General features: G+C 51.7%; 6 non-coding genes across 6 annotated transcripts; 3 read left to right on the forward strand and 3 right to left on the reverse strand.

Annotated features, from left to right (window-relative positions):
* The first annotated feature begins 818 nt into the window (after positions 1-818).
* Positions 819-890, forward strand: TRNAQ-UUG (transfer RNA glutamine (anticodon UUG)). The gene has a single exon. It is a non-coding gene; the product is annotated as a tRNA-Gln (tRNA).
* Positions 891-1,408: 518 nt separating this feature from the next.
* TRNAQ-UUG (transfer RNA glutamine (anticodon UUG)) lies at positions 1,409-1,480 on the forward strand. Its single transcript has one exon. It is a non-coding gene; the product is annotated as a tRNA-Gln (tRNA).
* Positions 1,481-1,526: 46 nt separating this feature from the next.
* TRNAQ-UUG (transfer RNA glutamine (anticodon UUG)) lies at positions 1,527-1,598 on the forward strand. The gene has a single exon. It is a non-coding gene; the product is annotated as a tRNA-Gln (tRNA).
* A 13,793-nt stretch (positions 1,599-15,391) lies between these two features.
* Positions 15,392-15,463, reverse strand: TRNAQ-UUG (transfer RNA glutamine (anticodon UUG)). The gene has a single exon. It is a non-coding gene; the product is annotated as a tRNA-Gln (tRNA).
* Positions 15,464-15,509: 46 nt separating this feature from the next.
* Positions 15,510-15,581, reverse strand: TRNAQ-UUG (transfer RNA glutamine (anticodon UUG)). The gene has a single exon. It is a non-coding gene; the product is annotated as a tRNA-Gln (tRNA).
* Positions 15,582-15,745: 164 nt separating this feature from the next.
* Positions 15,746-15,817, reverse strand: TRNAQ-UUG (transfer RNA glutamine (anticodon UUG)). Its single transcript has one exon. It is a non-coding gene; the product is annotated as a tRNA-Gln (tRNA).
* Between the last annotated feature and the right edge of the window lie 4,635 nt (positions 15,818-20,452).

Consider the following 20,452-nt stretch of genomic DNA (forward strand, 5'->3'; position numbering starts at 1 on the left):
TCTTTCGTCAATAAACCTTTCGCGTTAAAAAAATGACATGGGCATAGTCATGCAGTCGAATGGCCACAGGCTTTCGCCAACACACTCAAGAAATTCCAAAGTGTCTCAATTTTTACCTCTCCGTTCCCTTTCACCCTCTAGATGAATGTAAAACGCCGTATTGTGCGTGCAGGCTAGCTGCCTTCTATTAACCATCGGCGATCGATGCTGTAGCGGGCGCCTTCTGTCACTGCAAATCCATGTGTAGTTGCGCACAATATCTAATTCTTCTTTTACAACACCTCCGGCGTTTACGGCGCAAAAAAAAAGTACCCGAACTATTTCTTCTATTTATTAAAGTCCACTGCGTAAACAAGACAGCTTTTAATTACCCTTTTACAGCGGAATTCGATGCGCAAATAAACTCGTGGCTGGAAATTTCTTTTCTCGCGTTGGCCGTGTGAGAGAGCAACAACGCCACTCTGTGGCGCCGGTGGACATTTCGCTGCCGCGACCGCAACGCAGTGACAACTGCCGCCGCTCACAGTCACAACCGAACCGACATCCGCTTCCGGTGTATCGAAAAACCAGCTGTGTTCGCTGCGGCAGATTCTCACGCTTTTTATTATGACACAAACTCGGAATACGTACCGTGGACTCAGAATTCAGCGATCCTGCTTTATCCAGCGTAGATGTGCGTTTCTTTTTAGTTTTTTTTTCGGATATGCTTTGACCGCTTTCCCGAAAGCACAAATTTCCGGTGTGCCGGCGTGGTCTAGTGGCTAGCATACCTGGCTTTCAGTCAGGAGACCCGGGTTCGAACCGCGGCGCCGGAGTTTGGTCTCATGGTGTAATAGTTAGCACTCTGGACTTTGAATCCAGCAATCCGAGTTCGAATCTCGGTGAGACCATGGTTTTTTTTTTCGTACCCGGGTTCCAACCCCGGCGTCGGAGTTTGGTCTCATGGTGTAATGTTTAGCACTCTGGACTTTGAATCCAACAATCTGAGTTCGAATCTCGGTGGGGCGAAGGCTTTTTTTCGTTCCCGGGTTCTAACCCCGGCGTCGGAGTTTGGTCTCATGGTGTAATGCTTAGCACTCTGGACTTTGAATCTAGCAATCTGATGAATTCGAATCTCGGTGGGACCAGCGTTTTTTTTTTTTGTTCCCGGGTTCGAACCCCGGCGTCGGAGTTTGGTCTCATGGTGTAATGCTTAGACTCTGGACTTTGAATCCAGCAATCCGAGTTCGAATCTCGGTGGGACCAGGGTTTTTTTTTTCGTTCCGGGGTTCGAACGCCGGCGTCGGAGTTTGGTCTCGTGGTGTAATGCTTAGCACTTTGGGCTTTGAATCCAGCAATCCGAGTTCGAATCTTGGTGGGACCAGCGTTTTTTTTTCGTTCCCGGGTTCGAACCCCGGCGTCGGAGCTTGGTCTCATGGTGTAATGCTTAGCACTCTGGACTTTGAATCCAGCGATCCGAGTTCGAATCTCGGTGGGACCAGCGGTTTTTTTTCCGTTCCCGGGTTCGAACCGCGGCTTCGGAGTTTGGTTTCATGGTGTAATGGTTAGCACTCTGGACTTTGAATCCAGCGATCCGAGTTCGAATCTCGGTGGCACCAGCGTGCTTTTTTCCGTTCTCCTTTTTTGCCAGATTTAGGTTGTTTGAGCGAATGCTTTCCAAAATACATATAAATAGTGAGTTCCAAACAGAAGAAAAATATTTTCAGAGCCAAACAGTCACCCGAGGTGGAAGTCAGCTTTGGAGCGCTGCAGGGCGATGAAATGCAGCCCTTTTTTGAGCACAAAGCCAAAACTAATCACGTATGGCACGCAAGAAACCCGGTAGAAACGCAGCGTCCACTGATGACCTGTTGCAGTGCATACGGTGCCCAAATGGGACCGCGCCGGCTGCGTTTCGATGGAGGCGAAACGCTAAGAAGCCCGTGTGCTGTTCGATGTCAGTGCACGTTAAAGATCCCCAGGTGGTCGAAATTACTTCCGCAGCCCTCCACTACGGCACCTCTTTCCTCTTTCACTCCCTCTTTTATCCCTTCCCTTATGGCGCGGCTCAGGTGTCCACCGATATGTGGAACAGCTATAGTGCCATTTCCTTTCCCCAAAAACCAATATTCGTTTTTATTTCTGGTCCTACAGTAAGCCGCAGCCTATGTCAACTGTCTACCACAAGCGGCCGCCGGGCGCATCCAGACCACGATGTAAGAATATGTTCAGGTGCTGACACTGTGCACGGCGGCGGGGCCAGATCTTGTTCGCTCCTTTTTGCGCTTCTCTCTAACGCGAACAGATAGCGCCACACAATGAGGGTTTCTCTAGTCGCCGAGCTGCGGCGGCCGTTATGCAAACGTTTGGGCGCGTTCTCACGTGTCCTAAAATCTGGCTATCGAAGCGGATTCGCTCACCGGAAAACATGGACCTGTTCTCATCTGTTGATGCCTGGGCGAAGCGGAATCGCCGCGCCGCTGCTGTTTCTCGCTTTACCACACACTTCCCGGCCACCACGCCACCGCTCGCGCCGTACACAGATATGGATAGAAAAGAGCACAAATCGACGCTGTCTGTGTACCATAACCGTATACGCACGCTTACGTACAGTCGCGGACAGAATAAAATTGTCTAAGGCTCCGGTTAAAAAGCGCGGGTCAGCGCCATCTAGTGGAAAAGCTGCCTGGTGTCGAGACCTATCCATGAGCATGCTCGCCTTATCGAACTCGCAGCTTCTGCCAACTGCTCACTTCTGCTCGGTACGATCAAATCGTAGCGAGTAGCGCGAGATGTCGCCGCTTTAGGTGCCGCAGATGATGCGCTGTCGGAATGGCTTGCCGCTTGCAATCGTTCTTCCGCATTCCGCGTCCAGCTCTTGGTTCTGGTGAAAACATTTATTATGTAACCATATATAGAGAGAGGTGTCGGGAGTGGAGCCGATGGCGCGGGATCGGCTGTCCGAGTACCTCCAGCTCTTGCGGCAGCTGTCTACTGCTGCGTTGGTGCCGCCGCCGCGGCTGCATTCATTTTTTTCTACCGCGTGAATACAAACCCGCATAGACGGAGGCTGAATGGCGCGGCGTGTCCCCTGGTAGGTTAGGAATTCTCGGTTAGCTGCGGGTCGCGAGAATGACGGCGCACGATCCACTGTAGATACTGGCCGCACGGACGCTGCAGGTTTTTTTAGCTGTAGACGTAGCTTCTTGCGTCTGCTTTCTCTACAGATAAACTCCACAGACCACTGTGCTCTTTTTTTCCCTGGAACATGAAGTGCTGGACGCCGTGTAAACCACACGTCAGGCTTGAAGGTCTACCGCCGACAGCTGGAAATTATAGGGCTTTCCTAAGATTGACTGGCAGTCACCTTGAGGCTTATTGGTGGGTAACGAGTGCGATGGGCATGGCATAGCAGGAGCTCTCTCGAACCTTATTTCTCTCCATTTACAGGCACATATCAGAGCTGACATACAGCGCACAATTTCAAAAAAGTAAACGTTGGTGACCTAGTCATCGATACTCTACCGCACTACAGGACTACCCCACAGCAGGAGAGCATTGTATGCGTGTTTTGCTGAGTTTTATTGATATTAACAGACGGCTACCGCTCTCTGTGATGAACGCCTTTTATGCACTTCTTTCGTTGCGCTTGTATCCTGTGCCGTCGCTTAGAAGGGCGACCAAGTTATCAATGGCAGCGACGGAGAAAGCGCGCTTGCTAATTCGCACTGGAAGAAAATCATCTCGGATTGCTTGCTAGCGACACCTTCTTCGCGTGCTGCATATTCAGTAACCTACAAAGTTTCCTTCAGCAGCCAAAACTTGTGCTACGTAGACAGAGAGCGCAGATTCGTCCGTAGAAACTTGTCTTAAATTTTCGATGGTGCACTCAGCCACTTTTCCTGCGTATTCCAGCCTTGTCCTTCTTTGTGATTCTGTGATTCGGGGCTTCTGGGCAGCCATATGGTTCTGCAGAGCAGCTTGTTGCAGCTCCCTCTGAATGGTTTTGCATGACACATGCAGGGAGAGCGCCTCTCTGATGTCTCTTTCAGAAAGAAAAGGGTCTCCCACAGCCGCGGCAACTATCAGCTGGTCCTCTTTTGTTATGCTTCGTCGCCCTGTACGGCGTGCATCCCAGAGTCTGGCTTCGTCTCGGTACGCTTCGTTGTGCGACTTACTGCGGTTCTTGTTATTCCTGCATGCGCCTGCAGATTTCTCTCTGGCTTACACCTTCGATGTAAATTCGTACTATTAATCTCCGTTCCTCAAGAGGCACTAGAGCCGGCATATGAGGTCAAGTTTAAATTCCTGGTCCTCGTTTTTTTGTTTCTTGCAGCCCATCAGGCGGCTTGCGATGTAGTACTCAAGATTTGTGAAAAACGTTTTGCATGCAGCCGCCGCGGTGGCTCAGTCGTTATGGTGCTCGGCCACTGACCCGAACAACGTGGGAGCGATCCCGGCCGCGGCGGTCGAATTTCTATGGAGGCGAAATTCTAGGGGCCCGTGTACTGTGCGATGTTAGTGCTCGTTAAAGACCCCCCCCCCTCCCCCAGCTGGTCGAAATTTCCGGAGATCTTCACTACGGTGTCCCTCATATAGCCTGAGTCGCTTTGGGACACTAAACCCCTATAAACCAAACCATCTTACATGCCTTAACGAAGTGCGTCCCAGAACGATGGTCGTTCCGACTACCGGCGAGAGACAACTAAGTGAGCATTCTGTACCGCTTCAGTCATGCTCATTTCCTTTCAAGGATATGACAAGTTTGTCAGCGCCGGCTCCGCTGCCGTCTACTCTTCGGTGTGGACTGCAAGCCACTCGTCGTGTCTGGATTCGGGCACCGCGGGCCCGGCTATTTTCTTTTCCGTTTACTCTCCTCACCATTTCTTTCACGTCTTTATCTGTACGCTGTTAGTTTTGCTGCCGGCGACACCAAGGCGACAGTCCTCGGCGCGAGAGTAGACTGCGGAGAACGATCTAACCGGCAAGAAATTCCGACAGCGCATCAGCAGTGTAACCTCGCGCTAGTTGCTACGATGAAAGAGCGCACAAAGCGAAGTGAGCGATTTGGATAGGCTGAGAGCTAAGAGGGCGCACGTGGTCACGCAGAAGTCTTGGCACCAGGCAGCGTTTCGACTTGATGGCGCAGACCCACTTTTTTTTAACCGGAGCCGTGGTCCCTTTTCTTGGCTATGTTGACATGGTCGTGTCCGCAAAAACGTGTCCGCTGCAGTCGTGGGGAACTCAGAAGAAGTAGCGTCAAACGAGTGGTTGTAATCGAAAGAGGATGATGTCAGGATGCTGCGGAAACAAAGACTTCCGTAATCGGACGAATAGTTAATTAGAGCCAAAAATGTACAAAAAGTGAGCGGGGCCAAAGCAAAAGTGGCGCCAAATTTGAAAACGCCGGAAGTGTGGGACCACGTGCCTGAAAGTGTGGGCAGAGCCAACGCGTGGCGCCACATTTGAACTCCCGAAATGAATGCTGAGATGAAACGACGGCTAAGGAAGCTGTTCACAACTTTTGTAGGGGGGGGGGGGGGGGGGTCTCCAGTCAAGCCACCAAATTACTAAGAAGATACCCCTCAAGCAGAGAGGTCTCCCTCATATGGGTTCCTGCTCATGAGGGCATTCAGGGAATGAGGCTTCTCACAGCCTCGATCGAGAATTATACATCCGAGGTGCTCTGGAAGTACACCTGTGTGGGAATTAAGTCCCCCGCATAACGTTTAAAGGAATAACCGGAACACCTAGACTGGATAGGAGAACACTCTAACTTCCGGATAGGTCACTCACTCCAAAGCAGCGCAGGGCCTGGAGGAGGCTTCAGGTCCAAAGATTCTTCCCGTACTCTATACTACACGATGAAGACACTGGGGAGCCTGCGCTCTGCAGTAGCTGTCACAGAATCACTTCGCAAAATTGCTTAATTTGGGAGTGTCCCGATTCTCCTGGGGTGAAATCACAAAGCATCCCAGACCTTGCCACCTGGGAAGAGCTGATCCGGAGCCACGACCCGGATCAGCAAAGAATCGATCCTCATCCGTCAGGCGGAGACAGCTTACTACAAGACTGTCTCCGCGGTCTCCGGTGCTGAGCACCGGCTCGGAGGCACCCTTCTCCTTCCTGATTGCTGCGCCCCTACCATGAGGCCCCATGATGACAGAAATAAAGTTTATTCATTAATTCATGAAACGAGGGAAAATGCACCGGTAATCAAAATTCAATTAGTAATGAAAAGTGCTGCGTGTTAATTAGACAAATTAAAGTGATATAATGAATAATTGATTGTGAATTAAGCGTGTTAATTGGGAATATTAGCGTTAATTGGGAATATTAGCGTTATATGTGAATTAAGGTTAATTAATGGTGAATTAAGGGAAATCAATAGTGTAACGGTTGTTAGGTGTGGGGCTCCAACCCCATAGCAGGCCACCGGTGTTGGGGGATTGCGCTTCGATCCCACCGCTGCCACCAGTTGTTAGATGCGGGCCCTAGGTTCGCCTGGGCCGTCTCTCGTCAAGGTCGATGTACACGGGTTCCGGATCGGGAGACTACCGTTATGTGGTGACGAAGAGACGAGATGGGCTTCGAGGTGGAGAAGAGACTGAAAGGGTTTATTTGAATTTTTGCAAAGTTCTAAAGAGTAAATCGGGAGCTGGTTGATCGCATGCCAGCTCGTTGCCTAAATAGGGTCCCCTGTCCCCAGGTCCCAGGTTGGGGAATTTAGTTCATTAAAAATGCGTACAATCACTGTGATGTAGATCACGTGTCCAGTCTTTAGAGTCCGCCTTCCAGGACGCCCACAACAACACACTCGTGCCACTTCTGGCAAGATCGGACCGATCGGATTCGGCCGCTTTTGAGCGGCGCGGCGAGGCCGATCGGTCCGGGACCGATTTTCGCCGCCGAAAAATTCCGCGATGACAAACATGGCGGCGCCCTTCGAAGCAGGACCCCTCGTCTCGGAATGAACTCGTCGTTGTTGCTGCCTTTTGCAGCGCGTTGACTGGCCATATTTGGGGAACCGCTCTGACGCTTCTTCTCAAGTCACCTATAGTAGCGGCCGAGTGACGATTCTGTCGCTACTTGTCAAGCAGATGGCGCCACTAGGCTGGGTTTATCGTTGCGAGACTGCTTGCAAAAGAGGGAATGTGCCTGCAGTTAACGTACAGTCGCGGACAGAAAAATTCGCGATCACTGCGGCAACCCGCATTGGAATAATGCGAAAGCACTGACGCTTCCTCGGCACTCGTCGCCTCTCTTTGATTCTCTTTTCCTCTCTTTAGATGTGGTCTGGACGTTGAAGCTGCACTATGCGATGGCACAGGCGGCTTAAACATGATGCCACACGCTCACACAACGCGCGATTAAGCACCACGGAAGCAACTCACGCGCACACAGAATCTGCACGCGGCAGCGGCGAGAGAGCGACTGCCGTACAAGCGCGGAAGGGGCCGTACACTCATTTCAAATTTTTTCGGTGCGCCGTCGCTCCGTGTGTCTCACGTGATCATGACGCCACTTCAGCAAACCGCCAATGGCGCAAGAGCGACACGTCGAGGCGGATGGGCCGTATACTCGTTTCACGTTTGTCGTGGCATCGTCCGCGCCGCACCGTGTTACGTTTGGAGGCGCCAACATGCCAAGCATATTCAAGCCACGAGAAGCATCAATCGACCGAAGCTTCAAAGGGCCGTCGAAGTGGTGTCGGCGCCACGAATGCAGGTGATGGCGTCTGCAAGGGACCTCCCCCCCCCCCCCCCCCCCCTGCTGTCTACGGGGTGAATCCGCCCTCCGCTGCCTGAGAACGGCTTTCGGGAACTTGCCGTTTGTTCTCAACGCCGGACCCACCCGGGACATAACGACTTCCTTTTCCCGGAGGGGACGGCGGGGGATTTTCGGATTGGAAAACGTTTATTATCGGCTTGAGCTATAAATGGGTTTGTTGATCTTGTTAGGTGGCCGTCAGTGAAGACTGGCGGCGACCTCTTCGGCTCTCGTCACCACTAGTACTTGGGTTTCCAGGTCGGAGCTGGGCAACAAGGTCTCCCAGGGGCCCGGGAGCGCGAGCCTCTTGAGCGATATTGGTGGGGGATCTCTCGGACAGTCCCAGAAGATGTGGTCTACGGTGGCTTTGCCACCGCATTTGCTGCACTCCGGCTTAAATCTATTCGGGTACACATGGCTTAGGACAGCTGGATTAGGGACAGTTTTTGTTTGAAGTTGTCTCCACACTACCTCCTGATCTTTGTTTAGGCTTTTATGGGGAGCAGGGAAAGTTAGCCTTTCTAGCCTGTAATGATGAGTAATCTCATGTTAGGTATTAAGGCCGTCTCTCGTCCTTTCGACTTCCGAGTTAGCGTCCACAGCTCGGCCGGTGGATACTCGAGCTTTATCGTGGGCTGCCTCGTTCCCCGGGTTTGACGAGTGAGCCGATACCCAGACCAATTCCACGTCTGTCCTGTCTTTCGGGTAATTCCTGAGAATTCCCAAGGAGATGGAAGATATTCTGCCCTTGGCGAAATTGCAATGGCTGCTTTTGAATCGCTCACAATCACTTCTGCTCGCGGGTTTGTCAACGCCGAGGCGATTGCCGCTTCTTCGTGTATTTCTGAAGAGTTGGTGCGTACTGTCGCGTTTGCTATGAGTTGGCCTTCCTCGGTCACCGCGGCTATCGTGAATGCTTTCTCGGGTGTTGGGTAAGCTGCCGCGTCTACGTAGACTACGTCCTGTCGGCCCTCAAGTTTCTTAGCTAGGCCTTTTGCTCTGGCCTTGCGTCTGTCTTCGTGATGGACGGGGTGCATACTTTTCGGTAATGGTTTTACCGTGATTGACCTTCGGAGGTTGGACGGGATTTTTCGAGTATCCGCGTTGAGCGGTTCCGCGTTTATTCCGAGCCTTTCTAGGATTGCTCTACCCGCATTGGTTCTAGTGAGCCTGAGCTCTTGCATTCTACGATGGGCCTCAGTCAATTCGTCAAGCGTGTTGTGTAGGCCGAGTTGCAGTAACTTCTCAGTGGAGGTGTTGACTGGTAGACCTAGGGCTGCCTTGTAGGCCTGCCTGATGAGTCCTTCAACTTTGAGTTTCTCAGCGTTGCATAACTGTAGATAGGGGAGGGCGTAATTCATCCTGCTGATGACAAAGGCTTGCACCAACCGACATAGATCCTTTTCCTTAACTCCCGTTCTCTTGTTAGCTATGCGTCGGATCAGTCTAATGGTTTCTTGAACCTAGGCGTTTAATTTTTCCTTTATTTCGGTATTTTGGCGGTTCTCTTGGATTATCACTTTAAGGATTCGGATGGAACTCACTTGTTTAATTACTTTGCCTTGCATTTTTATGATTCTGTTGGCTGGCGGGAGGTTGAATTTCTGTCCTCTCAGAATGTCTCTTTTAATTAGGAGCTCCGATTTGGGATGAGAACATTCTAGTCCTACCGTTTTAACGTAGGCTTCTATGGTATCGACGGCCTTTTGTAGGGTCTCTTCTATCTCCCAATCATTTCGCTTCGTAATCCAGAGGGTAATATCGTAGGCATAGAAAGTGTGTCTGAGATTAGGGATGGCCTCGAGGTGTTTCGGTAGTTCTACGAGGGGCAGGTTAAATAAGAGCGGCGAGAGTACCGAGCCCTGCGGGGTCCCCCGACATCACCCCAACGAGCGATATGTCTGCCGTTCTTTGGTCCAGAAACGATCTTATGTAATTTAAGGTTCTGAATCCTGGATTTAGCCTCGATAGGTTAGTGAGGATGGCCTCGTGTGACACGTTGTCAAATGCCTTGTTTAAGTCTAATCCAAGGATAGCTCTCGTGTTCTTGCTTTTGGGGATTACATCTTCACTAAGTTGAATCATGATGTCCTGAGTGGACAGTTGGGCTCTAAAGCCAAGCATTGAGGGGGTAGGAAGATTGGGACGGCGGGGGACGCGGCAAGCGGAGAGCGGCGCTGGGCTGCAAATGAGCCGTGGCAAATGCGGCCGTGTTTGACTAAGCCAACGAAGCCGGAATCCTCGTGCTTCGAAAACAGTCTCGTCTTACCCTAAGTGCTTTTCCTTATACGTGGAACCCTCTGCAAAGTGCCGTGGCAGCCTTTCTTTCGCACGCTACCGCTGTGAAGAGCAGGTGACTGACCTTCGACGCTGCTTGGGGCCCGCTTCAGGCTATTCATCACTGCTGCCTGGACAGCGCGGACCATATCTTGCCAGAAGTGGCACGAGTGTGTTGTTGTGGGCGTCCTGGAAGGCGGACTCTAAAGACTGGACACGTGATCTACATCACAGTGATTGGACGCATTTTTAATGAACAAAATTCCCCAACTAGGGACCTGGGGACAGGGGACCCTATTTAGGCAACGAGCTGGCATGCGATCAACCAGCTCCCGATTTACTCTTTAGAACTTTGCAAAAATTCAAATAAACCCTTTCAGTCTCTTCTCCACCTCGAAGCCCATCTCGTCTCTTCGTCACCACATAACGGTAGTCTCCCGATCCGGAACCCGTGTACATCGACCTTGACGAGAGACGGCCCAGGCGAACCTAGGGCCCGCATCTAACAACTGGTGGCAGCGGTGGGATCGAAGCGCAATCCCCCAACACCGGTGGCCTGCTATGGGGTTGGAGCCCCACACCTAACAACCGTTACACTATTGATTTCCCTTAATTCACCATTAATTAACCTTAATTCACATATAACGCTAATATTCCCAATTAACGCTAATATTCCCAATTAACACGCTTAATTCACAATCAATTATTCATTATATCACTTTAATTTGTCTAATTAACACGCAGCACTTTTCATTACTAATTGAATTTTGATTACCGGTGCATTTTCCCTCGTTTCATGAATTAATGAATAAACTTTATTTCTGTCATCATGGGGCCTCATGGTAGGGGCGCAGCAATCAGGAAGGAGAAGGGTGCCTCCGAGCCGGTGCTCAGCACCGGAGACCGTGGAGACAGTCTTGTAGTAAGCTGTCTCCGCCTGACGGATGAGGATCGATTCTTTGCTGATCCGGGTCGTGGCTCCGGATCAGCTCTTCCCAGGTGGCAAGGTCTGGGATGCTTTGTGATTTCACCCCAGGAGAATCGGGACACTCCCAAATTAAGCAATTTTGCGAAGTGATTCTGTGACAGCTACTGCAGAGCGCAGGCTCCCCAGTGTCTTCATCGTGTAGTATAGAGTACGGGAAGAATCTTTGGACCTGAAGCCTCCTCCAGGCCCTGCGCTGCTTTGGAGTGAGTGACCTATCCGGAAGTTAGAGTGTTCTCCTATCCAGTCTAGGTGTTCCGGTTATTCCTTTAAACGTTATGCGGGGGACTTAATTCCCACACAGGTGTACTTCCAGAGCACCTCGGATGTATAATTCTCGATCGAGGCTGTGAGAAGCCTCATTCCCTGAATGCCCTCATGAGCAGGAACCCATATGAGGGAGACCTCTCTGCTTGAGGGGTATCTTCTTAGTAATTTGGTGGCTTGACTGGAGACCCCCCCCCCCCCTACAAAAGTTGTGAACAGCTTCCTTAGCCGTCGTTTCATCTCAGCATTCATTTCGGGAGTTCAAATGTGGCGCCACGCGTTGGCTCTGCCCACACTTTCAGGCACGTGGTCCCACACTTCCGGCGTTTTCAAATTTGGCGCCACTTTTGCTTTGGCCCCGCTCACTTTTTGTACATTTTTGGCTCTAATTAACTATTCGTCCGATTTCGGAAGTCTTTGTTTCCGCAGCATCCTGACATCATCCTCTTTCGATTACAACCACTCGTTTGACGCTACTTCTTCTGAGTTCCCCACGACTGCAGCGGACACGTTTTTGCGGACACGACCATGTCAACATAGCCAAGAAAAGGGACCACGGCTCCGGTTAAAAAAAAGTGGGTCTGCGCCATCAAGTCGAAACGCTGCCTGGTGCCAAGACTTCTGCGTGACCACGTGCGCCCTCTTAGCTCTCAGCCTATCCAAATCGCTCACTTCGCTTTGTGCGCTCTTTCATCGTAGCAACTAGCGCGAGGTTACACTGCTGATGCGCTGTCGGAATTTCTTGCCGGTTAGATCGTTCTCCGCAGTCTACTCTCGCGCCGAGGACTGTCGCCTTGGTGTCGCCGGCAGCAAAACTAACAGCGTACAGATAAAGACGTGAAAGAAATGGTGAGGAGAGTAAACGGAAAAGAAAATAGCCGGGCCCGCGGTGCCCGAATCCAGACACGACGAGTGGCTTGCAGTCCACACCGAAGAGTAGACGGCAGCGGAGCCGGCGCTGACAAACTTGTCATATCCTTGAAAGGAAATGAGCATGACTGAAGCGGTACAGAATGCTCACTTAGTTGTCTCTCGCCGGTAGTCGGAACGACCATCGTTCTGGGACGCACTTCGTTAAGGCATGTAAGATGGTTTGGTTTATAGGGGTTTAGTGTCCCAAAGCGACTCAGGCTATATGAGGGACACCGTAGTGAAGATCTCCGGAAATTTCGACCAGCTGGGGGAGGGGGGGGGGGGTCTTTAACGAGCACTAACATCGCACAGTACACGGGCCCCTAGAATTTCGCCTCCATAGAAATTCGACCGCCGCGGCCGGGATCGCTCCCACGTTGTTCGGGTCAGTGGCCGAGCACCATAACGACTGAGCCACCGCGGCGGCTGCATGCAAAACGTTTTTCACAAATCTTGAGTACTACATCGCAAGCCGCCTGATGGGCTGCAAGAAACAAAAAAACGAGGACCAGGAATTTAAACTTGACCTCATATGCCGGCTCTAGTGCCTCTTGAGGAACGGAGATTAATAGTACGAATTTACATCGAAGGTGTAAGCCAGAGAGAAATCTGCAGGCGCATGCAGGAATAACAAGAACCGCAGTAAGTCGCACAACGAAGCGTACCGAGACGAAGCCAGACTCTGGGATGCACGCCGTACAGGGCGACGAAGCATAACAAAAGAGGACCAGCTGATAGTTGCCGCGGCTGTGGGAGACCCTTTTCTTTCTGAAAGAGACATCAGAGAGGCGCTCTCCCTGCATGTGTAATGCAAAACCATTCAGAGGGGGCTGCAACAAGCTGCTCTGCAGAACCATATGGCTGCCCAGAAGCCCCGAATCACAGAATCACAAAGAAGGACAAGGCTGGAATACGCAGGAAAAGTGGCTGAGTGCACCATCGAAAATTTAAGACAAGTTTCTACGGACGAATCTGCGCTCTCTGTCTACGTAGCACAAGTTTTGGCTGCTGAAGGAAACTTTGTAGGTTACTGAATATGCAGCACGCGAAGAAGGTGTCGCTAGCAAGCAATCCGAGATGATTTTCTTCCAGTGCGAATTAGCAAGCGCGCTTTCTCCGTCGCTGCCATTGATAACTTGGTCGCCCTTCTAAGCGACGGCACAGGATACAAGCGCAACGAAAGAAGTGCATAAAAGGCGTTCATCACAGAGAGCGGTAGCCGTCTGTTAATATCAATAAAACTCAGCAAAACACGCATACAATGCTCTCCTGCTGTGGGGTAGTCCTGTAGTGCGGTAGAGTATCGATGACTAGGTCACCAACGTTTACTTTTTTGAAATTGTGCGCTGTATGTCAGCTCTGATATGTGCCTGTAAATGGAGAGAAATAAGGTTCGAGAGAGCTCTTGCTATGCCATGCCCATCGCACTCGTTACCCACCAATAAGCCTCAAGGTGACTGCCAGTCAATCTTAGGAAAGCCCTATAATTTCCAGCTGTCGGCGGTAGACCTTCAAGCCTGACGTGTGGTTTACACGGCGTCCAGCACTTCATGTTCCAGGGAAAAAAAGAGCACAGTGGTCTGTGGAGTTTATCTGTAGAGAAAGCAGACGCAAGAAGCTACGTCTACAGCTAAAAAAACCTGCAGCGTCCGTGCGGCCAGTATCTACAGTGGATCGTGCGCCGTCATTCTCGCGACCCGCAGCTAACCGAGAATTCCTAACCTACCAGGGGACACGCCGCGTCATTCAGCCTCCGTCTATGCGGGTTTGTATTCACGCGGTAGAAAAAAATGAATGCAGCCGCGGCGGCGGCACCAACGCAGCAGTAGACAGCTGCCGCAAGAGCTGGAGGTACTCGGACAGCCGATCCCGCGCCATCGGCTCCACTCCCGACACCTCTCTCTATATATGGTTACATAATAAATGTTTTCACCAGAACCAAGAGCTGGACGCGGAATGCGGAAGAACGATTGCAAGCGGCAAGCCATTCCGACAGCGCATCATCTGCGGCACCTAAAGCGGCGACATCTCGCGCTACTCGCTACGATTTGATCGTACCGAGCAGAAGTGAGCAGTTGGCAGAAGCTGCGAGTTCGATAAGGCGAGCATGCTCATGGATAGGTCTCGACACCAGGCAGCTTTTCCACTAGATGGCGCTGACCCGCGCTTTTTAACCGGAGCCTTAGACAATTTTATTCTGTCCGCGACTGTACGTAAGCGTGCGTATACGGTTATGGTACACAGACAGCGTCGATTTGTGCTCTTTTCTATCCATATCTGTGTACGGCGCGAGCGGTGGCGTGGTGGCCGGGAAGTGTGTGGTAAAGCGAGAAACAGCAGCGGCGCGGCGATTCCGCTTCGCCCAGGCATCAACAGATGAGAACAGGTCCATGTTTTCCGGTGAGCGAATCCGCTTCGATAGCCAGATTTTAGGACACGTGAGAACGCGCCCAAACGTTTGCATAACGGCCGCCGCAGCTCGGCGACTAGAGAAACCCTCATTGTGTGGCGCTATCTGTTCGCGTTAGAGAGAAGCGCAAAAAGGAGCGAACAAGATCTGGCCCCGCCGCCGTGCACAGTGTCAGCACCTGAACATATTCTTACATCGTGGTCTGGATGCGCCCGGCGGCCGCTTGTGGTAGACAGTTGACATAGGCTGCGGCTTACTGTAGGACCAGAAATAAAAACGAATATTGGTTTTTGGGGAAAGGAAATGGCACTATAGCTGTTCCACATATCGGTGGACACCTGAGCCGCGCCATAAGGGAAGGGATAAAAGAGGGAGTGAAAGAGGAAAGAGGTGCCGTAGTGGAGGGCTGCGGAAGTAATTTCGACCACCTGGGGATCTTTAACGTGCACTGACATCGAACAGCACACGGGCTTCTTAGCGTTTCGCCTCCATCGAAACGCAGCCGGCGCGGTCCCATTTGGGCACCGTATGCACTGCAACAGGTCATCAGTGGACGCTGCGTTTCTACCGGGTTTCTTGCGTGCCATACGTGATTAGTTTTGGCTTTGTGCTCAAAAAAGGGCTGCATTTCATCGCCCTGCAGCGCTCCAAAGCTGACTTCCACCTCGGGTGACTGTTTGGCTCTGAAAATATTTTTCTTCTGTTTGGAACTCACTATTTATATGTATTTTGGAAAGCATTCGCTCAAACAACCTAAATCTGGCAAAAAAGGAGAACGGAAAAAAGCACGCTGGTGCCACCGAGATTCGAACTCGGATCGCTGGATTCAAAGTCCAGAGTGCTAACCATTACACCATGAAACCAAACTCCGAAGCCGCGGTTCGAACCCGGGAACGGAAAAAAAACCGCTGGTCCCACCGAGATTCGAACTCGGATCGCTGGATTCAAAGTCCAGAGTGCTAAGCATTACACCATGAGACCAAACTCCGACGCCGGGGTTCGAACCCGGGAACGAAAAAAAAACGCTGGTCCCACCAAGATTCGAACTCGGATTGCTGGATTCAAAGCCCAAAGTGCTAAGCATTACACCACGAGACCAAACTCGGACGCCGGCGTTCGAACCCCGGAACGAAAAAAAAAAACCCTGGTCCCACCGAGATTCGAACTCGGATTGCTGGATTCAAAGTCCAGAGTGCTAAGCATTACACCATGAGACCAAACTCCGACGCCGGGGTTAGAACCCGGGAACGAAAAAAAGCCTTCGCCCCACCGAGATTCGAACTCAGATTGTTGGATTCAAAGTCCAGAGTGCTAAACATTACACCATGAGACCAAACTCCGGCGCCGCGTTTCGAACCCGGGTCTCCTGACTGAAAGCCAGGTATGCTAGCCACTAGACCACGCCGGCACACCGGAAATTTGTGCTTTCGGGAAAGCGGTCAAAGCATATCCGAAAAAAAAACTAAAAAGAAACGCACATCTACGCTGGATAAAGCAGGATCGCTGAATTCTGAGTCCACGGTACGTATTCCGAGTTTGTGTCATAATAAAAAGCGTGAGAATCTGCCGCAGCGAACACAGCTGGTTTTTCGATACACCGGAAGCGGATGTCGGTTCGGTTGTGACTGTGAGCGGCGGCAGTTGTCACTGCGTTGCGGTCGCGGCAGCGAAATGTCCACCGGCGCCACAGAGTGGCGTTGTTGCTCTCTCACACGGCCAACGCGAGAAAAGAAATTTCCAGCCACGAGTTTATTTGCGCATCGAATTCCGCTGTAAAAGGGTAATTAAAAGCTGTCTTGTTTACGCAGTGGACTTTAATAAATAGAAGAAATAGTTCGGGTACTTTTTTTTTGCGCCGTAAACGCCGGAGGTGTTGTAAAAGAAGAATTAGATATTGTGCGCAACTACACATGGATTTGCAGTGACAGAAGGCGCCCGCTACAGCATCGATCGCCGATGGTTAATAGAAGGCAGCTAGCCTGCACGCACAATACGGCGTTTTACATTCATCTAGAGGGTGAAAGGGAACGGAGAGGTAAAAATTGAGACACTTTGGAATTTCTTGAGTGTGTTCGGCGAAAGCCTGTGGCCATTCGACTGCATGACTATGCCCATGTCATTTTTTTAACGCGAAAGGTTTATTGACGAAAGAAGAAGGCGCCGACCAAAAGAAAAGATAAAAAAAATTTTGCTCGCCCCGGCATCTGCCATCGATACTGAAGCAACTGAGCCGAGGCAGTGGAAATAAAGGATATCAGGCAGAAAGGAGAAATGAATTGAAAGAGGTGAGGGGACACGACCACAAACACGCGATTTCGCCGTGGCGGTACTCCATCGAGGCACGTGACGTCACAACGCGCGCCTCGCCGCCGCCGCCGTTTGGTAGGACGGGACACCGCATTCCTCGTCGTTGCGCTCGCCTCCGCTCGCTTCGACAGCTGCGTCGCATGCGTGATAAGATGTCACAGGATTGAAAAGGAGAGCTGGCATGCGCCGCAACCACAGTTGAGGCGACTGTATGGACGGCGACAATTCTGATAGGCTGGAGGAGGCCTGGAATCAACATCGGAACGAGATGAAGAGGAAACGAATCGCCCAGGAAACAGACGAACAGCGCGCCGGACGACTGGTTAACGCCGCCGTGAATATGGCGCCGGGAGAGAGGCACGTTTAACGTCCGGTGTCTCGACCGCTAGCAGCAGCGACAGCAGCCGGAGGGGAGACCTGAGTCCTGTTTCACTGAAGACGGCCCGTGATGAACAATGGAATGCGACCAAGAGATTTCAGCGGCGGGCTCAAGAAACCGAAGAACAACGTGCCGTTAGCCTAGAGAATAGGCGTAAGAGTGACGCGACCCGTTCAATCCTTGGATAGCCTCGGTGCTGAAATCAAACATGTACCTACAGGTCATACTGGACGTTTATGCCTGTGTTTCATACGTTGTGGAATATGTGAACAAGGCCAAGAGGTGTCGCCTCGCGGGGCCTATATATAAATATATATATATATATATATATATATATATATATATATATATATATATATATATATATATATATATATATAGCGCCTCGCCTTTCCTCAAATTGCAACTTTCAGTTTTCTCTTCTTTCACTCCCTCCTTTATCCCTTCCTTTACGGCACGGATCGGGTGTCCACTGAGATTGAAAGTACGGACGAATCTCCTGCCGCGCCGCCGGTCAATGCGAGCCCCGGACTTGGGGACGCAGTGACCGAGGCCATGGAGACCTCGCCACCGCAGCGGGACGACGGGGCCGACATCGACCCACTGCAAGACGAAGACATGGATCGTTGGCAGCTTGTTTCTTACAAACGGCGCCTAAAAAGGAAAGGCTCGAAGAAAGGCTCGAAGGGGCCAGGCGATCCCCGGGAAGAAGCAAGCAACAAGATAGCGCCGACAGCCGCAGCTGGCGGAGCAGAGACGCGAGCGAGTGGCGTGCCGCGCTTTACATTAAAACCACATCTAGCGGGAGCGCAGCGGCAGATCAGGCCACGTCCGCCGCCGCTACCGAAGGATGATATCAAAATTATTTATTGCCCCAAGGGAGGCCTCAAAATCAGCGAAATCCGTGTCGACCAGGCAACGCAAGCCCTCGTCGCGGCCAGCGGAGGAACGATCAAGGAAGAAGACTTCATCATGAGACTCCGGCCCGGATCGAACATCATGATTGCGAGCACGCCCGACCTGGACATCGGCGACGTGCTCAGGAAGATCGAAAAGCTCACGACCAATGACCAGACCTATGCAACCAACACCTATCCAGCCCTACCGGACGACCTGAAGCGTGCGGTAATTCACGGCGTCATGCCGGGGCAATCACCGGCCCTACTGAAATCGAGGCTGCGGCTTCGATCACAAGGAGTGAAGATCCTGGAAGCGAGAATGCTGGGCAAGTCGGAAACGGCGCTCATCACGTTCGATGGCCCGTATATCCCGCAGTGGGTCATCTACCGATCCTGAGAATTCAAGACCTACCCATATCATCCTACGAGACAGATCTGCTACGTGTGCGGAGAGCAAGGCCATCGTTCGGACGTCTGTCCAACGCCGAACACCAAGCTCTGCAGGACGTGCGGCACACACGACCCACCAGAAGGCCACCCGTGCAAGGCCAAATGCATGGTGTGCGAAGGCGACCACGTCACCACGGAGTGCCGTCGACGCCTCAAGACTACTGAGGAGCTCCGGGGCAGCACGACCGGCGGCCGGCAGTCCCGGAAACAACAATGGCAGCAGCAGCAGCACCAACTGCCGCAGCAGCAACAACCGCAGCAGCAGCAACAGAACCCGCACCTGAGTCGAGAGCGCCGACCCAGGTGGCTTAGCTCGGAGCGGGACCATGGCCGCTCCTCGAGCCGAGGCCGTAGCACCGTGCGAGATCACAGCCAGAGCCGATCCAGGGATGACTCTTTCCCGCCGCTAAACCGGTCAACGGCCAAGCCGAAGCAGCAGCAGCAGCAGCCGCCGCAGAAACAACAGAAGAAGGGCGGCGTCAAGGTGAGCTGGGGAGCGGGCTCTCCAAACCCACTGATTCCGCGCTCGGATCAGGATAATATTACGCGTAACTCGAAGGAAATTAAAGCTCTAAGAGAGGAGAATGCACATCTCCGAAAAAAAATCGATGACCTCATTAAAGAGATGCAGGCTCAGAGAACAGGGCACATACCGCGGCCCCCGACTCCGGCGGCCGAAGTGCAACGATCTCCAACCCCCTTAGAAGTGAGCCCCGAAGAATTCAGAACTTTCATGCAGCGCATGGAGGATTTCATGATTCGCACCGAAGGACAGTTCCGACAAACTCATGCAAGATTAGATGCCATGCAGGTCCAACTCAGCCTGTCAGAACAGAACATCACATTACTACAGCAAAAAGTTGCGTTGCAGGACCAAAGTTTCCGCAGCCACGTCAAAAGTCAAAATACGCAACGAATAACAAACGAGGCCCGGGACAGGCTCATACACGAGCGCCGTTTCGGAACTGAAGGCTCCAATCAGAACAATGCCCAAAACAATGGCTAAACAAACTCCACTAGAAATCTGGCAATGGAACTGCAGGGGGTACCGCCAAAAGCAGGGACTCCTAATGCAGTTTTTACATACGCAAGGTTCAACACCCGATATAATAGCTTTACAGGAAACTAACACGACACCGTCACTCAGGGGATATACGTGCTACGATAGCGGACGCACGGCAACCTTGGTCAGCAAAAAGTTGGTAGCCATAGCCCATGACCCAATTCCCAACACCAAAATTGAACACTTAGTGACGGAAATTATTCCCAAAAAGAAGCGTAAGGAAAAGAGTGTCTTTCTAGTAAACCTCTATAGCCCGCCTCGCCAGCGGGATGCGAATTTTGATATACTCTTTCTAGGGGCCAGCAAACTTGCGAAAAGCAACTCGTTGCTCATTGTAGGCGACTTCAACGCTCGCGGACAGCAATGGGGATACCCCACTAATAATCACAAAGGTATACAGGTCGAGGACGCGGCGGAAGCGATCCAATGTACCCTCTTAACAGACCAACTTCATCCCGCGCGCCTTGGCACTTCGATCTGCCCGGATACGTGTCCGGACTTAACGTTTGTCAGGGGAGTGAAGCACGCAACGTGGGAGAATCTGCTGGAGAATCTAGGCAGTGACCACTATATCCTGAAGACCACGATAGCAGCCACCAACATCAAGCGCAAGCTCGGCACGGCCAAGATCACCAACTGGCCGGCTTTCCGCAAGGCTTGCGCGGACCTGGAAGGGGGGATTACTTCCATAGATGATTGGTGTCAACAACTTAAAGACATCCAGAAGCGGTACACTCAGGAAGTGGATCGCACC

This window comes from Amblyomma americanum, chromosome 1 (genome assembly GCF_052857255.1).
Source record: "Amblyomma americanum isolate KBUSLIRL-KWMA chromosome 1, ASM5285725v1, whole genome shotgun sequence".
Classification (NCBI taxonomy): domain Eukaryota; kingdom Metazoa; phylum Arthropoda; class Arachnida; order Ixodida; family Ixodidae; genus Amblyomma; species Amblyomma americanum.